The 12372-nt window shown below is 38.9% G+C and overlaps 1 long non-coding RNA gene and 1 other non-coding gene across 2 annotated transcripts in view; one reads left to right on the top strand and one right to left on the bottom strand.

Moving 5' to 3' along the window:
- Nucleotides 1-12372, bottom strand: part of LOC139359376 (uncharacterized) — a 365570-nt gene that overhangs the window by 169618 nt on the left and 183580 nt on the right. The gene's annotated exons all lie outside the window — the stretch shown is intronic.
- LOC112424532 (U6 spliceosomal RNA) lies at nt 10118-10221 on the top strand. Its single transcript, XR_003015312.2, has one exon. It is a non-coding gene; the product is annotated as a U6 spliceosomal RNA (small nuclear RNA).

The following is a 12372-nucleotide window of genomic DNA, read 5'->3' on the forward strand; positions in this document are numbered from 1 at the left end:
GGGATTTATTGAGTGAAATAGGAAGGCAGTCCAGGATTTTGAGAAGATACATAACTTAATCAGACTTGTGTTAAGGCTCTGTGGAGGTGGAAAATTGTATTTTCCAAGTAGGGCCATAAAAATGTTTCTCATCCCACATATTTTTTGACAATGTGTCCCTGACATGTCTCTCATTGAGAAGTAAAATCTGTGTCCTCTCACTCAAATCTGGGGAAATTTGTGACTTTCTGTGACTGTCAAGGCTAGGTCAGAAAAGGCAATGCAACCCCCTTCCCCCTTCCCCTTCCCTTCCCCTTCCCCTTCCCCTCCCTTTCCCTTTCCCCTCCCTCCCTCCTTCCTTCCTTCCTTTTCTCCCCTTCTTCTCTTCCTTTTTCATTCCTTCCTTCTCTTCTCCCTTCTCTTTCTCTCTCCTTTTCTTCTTCCTTCCCTCTTTCCATCCTTCCCTCCTTCCTTGTCTTTTTCTTTCCTCTTTTTCCTTTCTTCTTTCTCTCCTTTCCTCCTTTCTTCGCTTTCTCTGTCTTTCCTCTCTCTTTTCTTCCTTCCTTTCATTCTTCCCTTCTTTTTCTTTCTTTTTCCTCCCTCCTTCCTTTCTTCCTCCCTTCCTTCCATCTTTCCTCCCTTTCTTTTATCTCTCTCTTCTCTCTCTCTTTCTTTAAAAATTTGTTCAGAGCATTCATGTTTAGACCCCTGAGCCTTCAAATAAGAGCTAAGGCCATAGAAAGGCCCCCTGTGGTCACCCCAGGGAGTTGTTCTAACATTCACATGCTCCCAGCCCAGGTGCCAGCCAGGTGAGTGAAGAAGACACATTCAAGTGATCCCAGCCCCAGCTTTCAGGTGCCAGCATTTGACTCTTCCCAATCGAGGCTTTAAATACTATGATACCTCAAAGAGAAAAGACAGGTCATCCCTGTTGTGTCCTGTTCAATTCACTGACCTACAAAATCTTTAGCATAATACAATAATTATTTCACACCACTGAGTTTGGATTGTTTGCTATGCAGCAATTGTAAACAGTGAGAGACAGATTTCAGGACCTTGCTGCATACTGAGCCAGCATTACCAGAAGCATCCGTATCACCTGGCATCTGGTTAGTAATGCAAAATCTCAAGCCCATTCCAGGTCTACTACATCAGAATGTGCGTTTTAACCAGATCTCCAGGTGATTTGAAAGCACGTCAAAGTATGTTTCCCAATCTGTTTTAATCTTTGAGCTAAAATATACTTACAGGAAAATGTATAAATCTTAAGTGACTATTTACCTATGCATACATCTGTACAACCACCACCCAGATGAATATAGAGAACATTTATTTCCATCACACCCAGAAAATTTCCACGTGCTACTTCTGAACCAAAAACCCTCTCTCAAACCCTCCCAGAAATAACAACTTTTCTGACTTCCATCACCATATATAAAATATCTTGCTCTTGAATTTCACAAAAATGAAATTATTCAATATGAATTTTGTTTCTGGCTTCTTTGGCTCAGCACATTGTTTTTTGAAATTCATTCTTGTTGTATTTATCAGTAGCCTATTCTTCTTAAAAATTGCTGTGTAGTGTTTCATATAAATATACCACTTTTTAAGTTCTATTCTCCTATTGATGGACATTTGGCATTTTCTAGTTTGTAGTTGTAATAACTCAAGTGTGTGTGTGTGTGTGTGTGTGAACACAAGTACAGTATTCATTTCTCTCAGAGAAGAAATACCTATGAGTGGAACTGCTGGATCATGGGTAGGTGTGTGTTTAACTTTATCAGAAATTGCCAAAGTGTTTTCCAATGTGGTTGGGTCATTTTACTTTCCCACGAGCTCCAAGGAGAGATCTAGTCACTCGACTTCTTTGACAATAGTCAGTATTGTCAGTCGCTTAAATTTAGCCATTCTGGTGGGTGTGTAGTAGAACCTCTTTGTGGTTTTCATTTGAATTTCCTTAATGACTAATGATGTAGAACACTTCTTCATATGCTTATTGACTATGAGATATCTTCTTTGAGAAATCCCTTCTCAGTCTGTTTTCTATATTTTAATTGAGCTGTATGGAATGGAGAAGTTCATTACTATTCTAGATATGAGTCCTTTGTCAAACCATGTGGCCGTAGGCAATTCCTAAAATGATTCCTAACAATCCTCACCTCCTTGTATTCATACCCTTGGGCAATCAATCCCCTTCCTTTGAGTGCCAGTGAGACCTATGACTTGTTTCTAATCAATGGTGGGAAAAAGGGATGAGACGTCACTACTGCCATGTTTAGGTGAGACAAAGTTATAACTTACATCTTGATAGTAGGCTCTATTTTCCTGTTGGCCTGCATACTTCAAGAAGCAAGCTGCTATGCTGGAGAGGTCAACATGCAAGGAATTAAGCGTGACTGAAGCCCATAACCCAGCATGCCTAGAGACACTCAATTCTGTCAAATGAGCTTAATTCTGTCATGTGAGCTTAGAGGCAGGTCTTTTCCATGTCAACTTTCAGAGAGCATTCCAGCCCTGGCTGAAATATCAACTCCAGCATTGTAAGAGATCACAAAGCAGAAAAGCCAGTTAAACTATGTTCAAACTCCTGCCACACAGAAGTTATGAGATAATAAATGTATTGTTTTCAGGTGCATAATGTGTCATATTATTTACACAACAATAGAAAATACATATGCAAATATTTTTCCTGAGTTATAAATTATCATGCTGATGGGTGTACAGTGGTAGTTCAGTGTGGTTTTAATTTGCATTTTCTTAAAAATGCTTTTGATAAGCTTTGGGCTCTCGGATATCCTAAGTGTGAAGTATTTGTTCAACCCTTTGCTTATACGTGTGTGTGTGTGTGTGTGTGTATATATGTTTTTTTGTTGCTTTTTTTTTTGAGACAGTGTCTCACTCAGTCACCCAGGCTGGAGTGTAGTGGCACAGTCTCGGCTCACAGCAACCTCTGCCTCCCAGATTCAAGTGATTCTCCTGCCTCAGCCTCCCAAGTAGCTGGGACTATTGGCACACACCACCACGCCAGACTAATTTTTGTATTTTTATTAGAGACAGGTTTCTCCATGTTGGCCATGCTGGTCTCAAACTCCTGACTTCAAGTGATCTACCCGCCTTGGCCTCCCAAAGTGCTGGGATTACAGGCATAAGCCACCAAGCCCAGTCTATATTTTTAATTGGGTTGTTTATCTTCTATTATTATTGAGCAATGGGGCTTTTTAAATCTATAAATTCTGGCTATTTCTTCTTTGAATTCATATAATAAAAATATTTCTTCATGCTTGCTTCAGCAGCACATATACTAAAATTGAAACGATACAGAGAAGAAGATGGTGGATAGCAGGCAGAACTAGCTTGTAGCTCCTGCTCAGATAGACAGGGCAATGTGTGGAGACTCACATTGTGAACTTTTGCTCCAAGAACTGCCAGAGGAAAAATGAGGAAAGCCAAGATAATCCACAGACCCTTTGAAGAACTGGATCATCGCTGCTGGCTCCCTGAGATACCGGAAAACTGAGTCCGCCTGCTTTCACAAACGGTAGGCTCATGATCTGGGGCAAGTTCTCAGCCCTGGTCACTGGCTGCCTGGAAACAGACTCGGTGCTGTTGCGGGGGCATGGTGGGAATGACACCAGCCTTTAGGACTGAGGGCTGCATGGGAGTGGAGTGAGGCCTGTGACTGCTGGTTTTTCCCCGCTCCCCTGGAAACCTGTATGACTCAGCAGAGGCAGCCATAATCCCCCTGGGAATACAACTCCATTGGACTGAGAACCCATTCCCTACAGCAGCCACAGCAAGCTCTGCCCAAGGAGAGGCTGAGCTCAGACATGCTTATCTCTGCCCATACCTGGTGGTCTTTCTTTTCCACCTTTATCCACCTCCCCCCACCTTCGCCCCATAGCTGAAGACAAAGGAGTTCTATGGCCCTGCCCACCACCTAAGAAACCTGAATACTTAACCAAGTGGCCATAGGGCAAGTTTGCATCTTACCTGTAGGTCGACAGCTGACACATTTTTGAAAGCGCCACCTTCTGGCTGGAGATCAACCAACGGAAAACCAGCACACTAAACAGAAACACAACCAAGGACCCTCACAGAGTCCACGTCACTCACCTGCTACCTCCACCAGAGTAGGTGCTGGTATCCATGGCTGAAAGACCTGAAGATGGATCACATAACAAGACTCTTTGCAGACACTCCCTAGTACCAGCACGGAGCCTGGTAGCTCCAACGGGTGGCGAGACCCAGAAGAGCAAAAACAATTACTACAGTTCTGCTCTCAGGAAGCCCCATTCCTAGAGGGAGGGGGAGAACACCACATCAAAGGAGCACCCCATAGGACAAACGAATCTGAATAGCAGCCCTTAAATCCCAGATCTTCCTTCTAACTTAGTCTACCCAAATGAGAAGGAACCAGAAAAACAATTCTGGTAATATGACAAAACAAGGTTCTTCAACACCCCCAAAAGGTCATACCAGGTCACCAGCAATGGATCCAAACCAAGAAGAAATCTCTGGATTGCCAGAAAAAGAATTCAGAAAGTCAATTAGTGAGCTAATCAAGGAGGCACTGGAGAAAGATGAAGTGCAACTTAAAGAAACCAAAAACATGATACAGAATATGAAAGGAAAATGTTTCAATGAAATAGGTCGTATAAATAAAAAACAACCACAACTTCTGGAAATCAAGGACATACTAAGGGAAATGTAAAATGCACTGGAAAGTCTCAGCAATAGAATCGAACAAGCAGAAGAAAGAACCTCAGTGCACAAAGACAAGGCTTTCAAATTAACCCAATTTGCCAAAGACAAAGAAAAAAGAATTAAAAAAAAAAAATGAACAAAGACTTCAAGAAGTTTGGGACTATGTTAAATGTCCAAACCTAAGAGTAATTGGTGTTCCTGAGAAAGTAGAGAAATCTAAATGTTTGGAAAACATATTTGAGAGAATAATTGAGAAAAACTTCCCCAGCCTTGCTGGAGAGCTAGACATCCAAATACAAGAAGCTCAAAGAACACCTGAGAAATTCATTGCAAAAGATCATCACCTAGGCATATAGTCATCAAATTATCTAAAGTCAAGATGAAGGAAAGAATCTTAAGAGCTGTGAGGCAAAAGCATAAGTTAACCTATAAGGGAACACATATCATATTAACAGTAGATTTCTCAGCAGAAACCCTACAACCCAGAAGACATTGGGGTCCTATCTTTAGCCTCCTTCAGCAAAACAATGATCAGCCAAGAATTTTGTATCCAGCAATGCTAAGCTTCATAAATGAAGGAAGGATAGAGTCTTTTCCAGACAAACAAATGCTGAGAGAATTTGCTACTACCAACTAGCACTACAAGAACTGATAAAATGAGCTCTAAATCTTGAAACAAATCCTCAACATGCAGCAAAATAGAACCTTAAAGTATAAATCTCACAGTACCTATATAACAACAACACAATTTTTTAAAAAAGGTATTCAGGCAACAAATAACACAATGAATAGAATAGTACTCTTTGTATCCCAATACTAACATTGAATTTAAATGGCCTAAATGTTCCACTTAAAAGTTATAAAATTGCAGAAAACATATTTGGGAAACATATTTAAGGGAATAATTCAGGAAAACTTCCCTGACCTTGCTAGAAATTTAGACATCCAAATACAAGAAGCTCAAAGAGCATCTGAGAAATTCATTGGTTGGAGAAAAATCCACCAACCAAGTTTCTGCTGTCTTCAGGAGACTCACCTAACACATAAAGACTCACATAAACTTAAGATAAAGGGGTGGAAAAAGATATTCCATGTGAACAGGCACCAAAAGTGAGCAGGAGTAGCTATTCTCTATCAGACAAAACAAACTGGAAAGCAATAGCAATTTAAAAAGACAAAGAGGGACACTGTATAATGATAAAAAGACTAGTTCAACAGGAAAATATCACAATTCTAAATGTATATTCACCAACACTGGAGCTCCCAAATTTATACAAAATTACTACTAAACCTAGAAAATGAGATAGATGGCAACACAATATTAGTGGGGGACTTTAATACTCCAGTGATAGCGCTGGACAGGTAATCAAAACAGAAAGTCAACAAAGAAACAATGAACTTCAACTGTCCCCTACAACAAATGGACTTAACAGACATTTACAGAACCTTCCACCCAACAACTGCGGAATGTACATTCTATTACATCAGCACATGCAAGAGTCTCCAAAATAGACCATACGATAGGTCATAAAACAAGTCGCAGTAGATTTAAGAAAATCAAAATTATATCAAGTACTCTCTTAGGCTACAGTGGAATACAATTGGAAATCAACTCCAAAAGGAACCCTCAAAACCATGCAAATACATGGAAATTAAATAACCTGTTCCTGAATGATCATTGGGTCAACAGTGAAGGCACGATGGAAATTTTAAAATTCTTTGAACTGAACAATAATAGTGACACCTATCAAAACCTCTGGGATACAGCAATAGCAGTGCTAAGGTGAAAGTTCATAGCATTAAATGCCTACATCAAAAAGTCAGAAAGAGCACAAATACACAATCTAAGGTCACACCTCATGGAACTGAAGAAACAAGAACAATCCAAACCCAAACTCAGCAGAAGAAAAGAAATAACAAAGATCAGACCAAAACTAAATGAAATTGAAACAAACAAACAAATAATGAAAAAAGATAAATGAAACAAAAAGCTGGTTCTTTGTAAAGATAAATAAAATTGATAGATCATTAGCGAGATTAACCAAGAGAAAAGATCCAAATAAGCTCAATCAAATGAAATGGGAGATATTATAACCGATACCACAGAAATACAAAAGATTATTCAAGGCTACTATGAACACCTTTACGTGCATAAACTAGAAAACCTAGAGGAGATGGATAGATTCCTGGAAATATACAACCCTCCTAGATTAAACTAGAAAGATATAGAATCTCTGAACAGACCAATAACAAGCAGTGAGATTGAAATGGTAATTTGAAAACTGCCAACAAGGCCAGGCATGGTGGCTCACACCTGTAATCCCAGCATGTTGGGAAGCTGAGGCAGGTGGATCACCTAAAGTCAGGAGTTTGAGACCAGCCCAGCCAACATGGTGAAACTCTGTCTCTACTAAAAATACAAAAAATTAGCTGGGAATGGTGGCGGGCACCTGTAATCCTAGCTACCCAGGAGGCTGAGGCAGAAGAATTGCTTGAACCCAGGAGGCGGAGGTTGCAGTGAGCCAAGATGACATCATTGCACTCCAACCTGGGCAACAAAAGCGAAATTCCATCTCAAAAAAAAAAGGTCAACAAAAAAAAAGTCCAGGACCAGACGAATTTGCAGCTGAATTATATCAGACATTCAAAGAAGTATTGGGTCCAATCCTACTGACACTATTCCAAAAGATGGAGAAAGAGGGAATTCCTGCCTAAATCATTCTATGAAGCCAGTATCAGCCTAATATCACAACCAGGGCAAGACATGACAACAGCAACAAAAAGGAAATGACAGACCAATATCCCTGATGAACATAGATGCAAAAATCCTCAAGAAAATACTAGCAAACCAAATCCAATAGCATATCAAAAAGATAATCCACTATGATCAAGTGGGTTTCATATCAGGGATGCAGGGATACAGTCAATAAATGTGATAGAGCACATAAACAGAATTTAAAAAAAAAAAATCACATGATCATCTCAATAGATGCAGAAAAAGCATTTGACAAAATCCAACATCTCTTTATGATTAAAACCCTCAGTGAAATCAGCATTTATTAAGGTAATAAAAGCCATCCACGACAAACCCACAGCCAACATTATCCTGAATGGGCAAAAGTTGCAAGCATACCCTCTGAGAACTGGAACAAGACAAGGAAGCCCATTTCACCACTCTACTCAACATAGTACTGGAAGTCCTAACCAGAGCAATCAGACAAAAGGAAGAAATAAATGGTATCCAAATTGGTAAAGAGGAAGTCAAACTGTCCCTCATCGCTGATGATACGACTGAATACCAGAAAATCCTAAAGACTTATCCATAAAGCTCCTAGAGCTGGTAATAAATTCAGCAAAGTTTCCGGATACAAAATTAATGCACACAAATCAGTAGCTCTGCTATACACCAACAGTGACCAAGCTGAGAATCAAATTAAGAACTCAGCCCCTTTCACAATAGCTGCAAATAAAATAAAATAATATTTGGAAATATACCTAACCAAGGACATGAAAGACCTCTACAAGGAAAACTACAAAACACGCCTGAAAGAAATCATAGAGGACACAAACAAATGGAAATACATCCCATGCTCATGGATAGGTAGATTCGATATTGTAAAAATTACCATCCTGCCAAAAGCAATATACAAATTCAATGCAATTCCCATCAAAATACTACCATCATTCTTCACAGAACTAGAAAAAACAATCCTAATATTCATATGGAACCAAAAAGAGCCCACATAGCCAAGACTAATTATAAAGAACAAATCTGGAGGCATCACATTACCCAACTTCATACTATACTATAAGACCATAGTCACCAAAAAGAGTATGGTATAAAAATAGGCACATAGACCAATGAAACAGAAGAGAGAACCCAGAAAAAAAGCCAAATACTTACAGGCAACTAATCTTTGACAAAGCAAATGAAAAAGAAGCGAGGAATGGACACCCTATTCAACAAATAGTGCTGGGATAACTGGTGAGCCACATGTAGAAGAATGAAACTGGATTCTTATCTCTCACCTTATAAAAACTCAACTCGAGATGCATCAAAGACTTGAGTCTAAGACCTGAAACCACAAATATTCTAGAAGATGACATCAGAAAAACCTTCTAGACGTTGGCTTAGGCAAAGACTTCATAAACAAGAACCTAAAAGCAAAGGCAACAAAAAGATAAATGGATGGGACTTAATTAAAATAGCTTCTGCACAACAAAAGAAATCATCAGCAGAATTAACAGACAACTTACGGGGGGGAGAAAATCTTCACAATCTATACATCAGACAAAGGACTAATATCCAAAAGCTACAAAGAACTCAAATAAATCAGCAAGACAAAACAACACCATCAAAAAATGGGCTAAGGACATGAATAGACAATTCCCAAAATAAGATATACAAATGGCCAACAAGCATATGGAAAAATGCTCAACATCACTAATGATCAGGGAAACGCAAATCAAAACCGCAGTGCGATACCACCTCACTTCTGCAAGAATGGCCATAATAAACAAATTAAAAAATAATAGATGTTGGCATGGATACCATGAAAAGGGAACACTTTTACACTGTTGGTGGGAATATAAACTAGTACAACCACTATGGAAAACAGTGTGGAGAGTCCTTAAAGATCTAAAAGTAGATCTGCCATTTGATTCAGCCATCCCACAACTAGGTATCTACCCAGAGGAAAAGAAGTCATTATACAAAAAGGATACTTGCATACACATGTTTATAGCAGCACAATGTGCAATCGCAAAAATATGCAACCAGTCCAAATGCCCATCAAACAATGAGATAAAGAAAATGTGGTATATTGCGTTCTCACTCATAAGTGGGAGTCTAACAATGAGAATGCACAGACACAGGGAGGGGAACATCACACACCGGGGCCTATTGGTGGCTGGAGGAGGGATAGCATCAGGAGAAATACCTAATGTAAATGACGAGTTGATGGGTGCAGCAAACCAACATGTTACATGTATACCTATGTAACAAATCTGCACGTTGTGCACATGTACCCTAGATCTTAAAGTATAACAAAAAATAAAAGAAAATGTGGGGTGTGTGTATATATATATATATATATATATGTATATGCCATAAAATACTACTCAGCCATGAAAAGGAAAGAAATAATGTCATTCACAGCAACCTGGGTGGAATTGGAGACTGTTATTCTAAGTGAAATAACTCAGGAATGGAAAATCAAGCCCTATATTCTCACTCATATGTGGGAGCTGGGCTATGAGGATGCAAAGGCATAGCAACGATACATTGGACTTTGAGGACTCGGGGGGAAAGGGTGGAGTTAAAAGACTACAAATTGGGTACACTGTACACTCTTCTGGTGATGGGTGCACCACAATTTCAGAAATCACCAATAAGAAACTTATTTATGTAACCAAATACTACCTGTTCCCTAAAAACCTATTGAAATATTTTTTTTAAAAAAAGAAACAATACAGAGAAGATTAGTATGGCTCCTGTGCAAGGATGACATGCAAATTTGTGAAATGTTCCATTAAAATAAATAAATAAATAAAAATACGTATTTCCTCCCAGTCTATGCTGGCATTTTCACTTTTTTGATGGTGCCTTTTGATAAAGCTGCAAACAAAGTCTGAGAAGCTCTTGATAATCAAGAGTAAGATTAGGGAGCATAGCTGGGAGGACATGGCAATATTTTAAGTGAAAGACATGATGATGTGTTGGAGGTAGTGAAAGCACTGTAAGGAACTGATCACATTTTGGTTATATTTTTGAAGAGAGAGTGTCCAGGATTTGGCTTTAGGGTGATAGAAAAAGTGAAAAGTCAAGAATGACTCCTACATGTTTTGGCTTTCGCAATTAATAATCTAAAGCTTCTCCTTTTGGAAACTGCTAGCAATTTCCCTTTAAAATGAGGCACTCACCAGTCTCCACTATTCCCTATTACTCCTGGAAAATAAGGTAAAATATCAGTTGCCATTTCTCATCATGTTTACACTACCTTTTTTTGCCCCTTTATCTAATAAGCTTCTCTCATTTACAATGCCAGCCTGACTCCTAGAGCCCTTTGATTTTACAACACTAGCTATAAAGTACCCTAGATTTGGAGCTAAGAGGTAAAGTCTTCAGCTTCAGCTGTGTGTGATATTGGGCAAATCACAATAATTTCTAAGACTCAGTTTTCCTATCAATTAGGGGCCTCTCTTGCAGGGTATGAAAAGAATGAAATTGAATAAATTGATATAAAATAATAAATATTTAGCCTGCCTTTCCTATATTGGAAAAATATCCATGATTTTACCGTTTGTTCTCATGGAGTCAAATACCCTGCTACCTCTTTTCAGAAATACATTCCTACTTGATCTTTATTTCTCCAGTCTCTCCTTCCAATGCAGTCACCACCAGATATTCTATCTAATAAATCTGTTTTGGTTTCACTTGTGCCAACACACTTTGCTGCCACCTTCGATTTGGCTCTGACCTGGCTTTGATTTGGTTCTGTTCCTCCATGGGGCAGCTTTAGTCTGTATTTATGTGCCAGAAATTAGGCATCTCCTTTACAAATGTCACTTCTTTACTAACTGCCCCTGCCACTGACAATGACCATTATCCTCTGATCTCTGGAAGCACTTACTGGTCTTGCGGAACTTTTAAATTGTTTTCTATTCTTCCAAAGTGCTAACTCATTGAGGGCAGAAGCCGTCATGTATTTCTTTTAAACCTTCTCTCTCCTAAAGGTACTAAAATGCTAAACACAGAGTAGCCAATCAATATATATTAAACTGAATTCTGAAACCAATTCGCTACCTGCTTTTTCCTATGCCATAGAACTGAGTCTTCAATGCAAACTACAACGTTGGACACGGGCACATCCAAGTGGAAATACTGTCTCTGCCTCTCAGTTTTCTGTGAGACCATGGGCACAATGGCTCTCTGAGCTCCAATTTCTTGTAGGGATAAAAGAGCCTGTTGAAGATGGTTGTTTGGGGTATTAAAGTGAAGAGATAAAGTGCTTAGTATTGTTCCTGGCTCAGGTAAGTACTTAATAAATATCAAGTCCTTTTCCTAAACAAGTACAATTTATTTTTAGTAAATGTAGAATATTACGCAACCATCACAACAGTCCAATTTTAGGACATTTTCATTGTTCTCCCCCCGCCCACACAAAAATGATTCCTCATAACCCTTTCTGATCAATTTTTGCTCCTACCCCCAGCGTCGGGCAAACACTAATCTATTTTTTGTCTCTACAGATTTGCCTATTCTGGATATTTTGTATAAAAAAACTTGGGTTATATGTGACTTTTTGCATCTGCCTTTTTTTTTTTTCATTTAGCATCATGTGCTTGAGGTCCATCCATATTGTAGCAGGTATTGTTAAGATGAGGAAAACACTTTTATTTATGCTTCTTTAAAAAAGGAAGAATAGTCATCTCCAAAGGTTTAGGAGAAAGTAGGCAATGTTGTTGGATCCACTTGGATGCATATCAAAGTTGATATGTGGTCAGATGTCATCTGTACAAAACACCTTTTGTTTTTTCTAGGAAGTGTCCTATGCATTTCAAATACATCTTGGCACACCTGTGTGTGATGGATTATTTCAAAATATTGTAGTGTCCAATCACTGTGAATAGATCGCACACTAAATATCATGAGAACAAAAGGCCTGAGGAAACCAGTTCCGGTAAATT

The sequence above is a fragment of the Macaca nemestrina genome, chromosome 17 (genome assembly GCF_043159975.1).
Source record: "Macaca nemestrina isolate mMacNem1 chromosome 17, mMacNem.hap1, whole genome shotgun sequence".
NCBI lineage: Eukaryota > Metazoa > Chordata > Mammalia > Primates > Cercopithecidae > Macaca > Macaca nemestrina.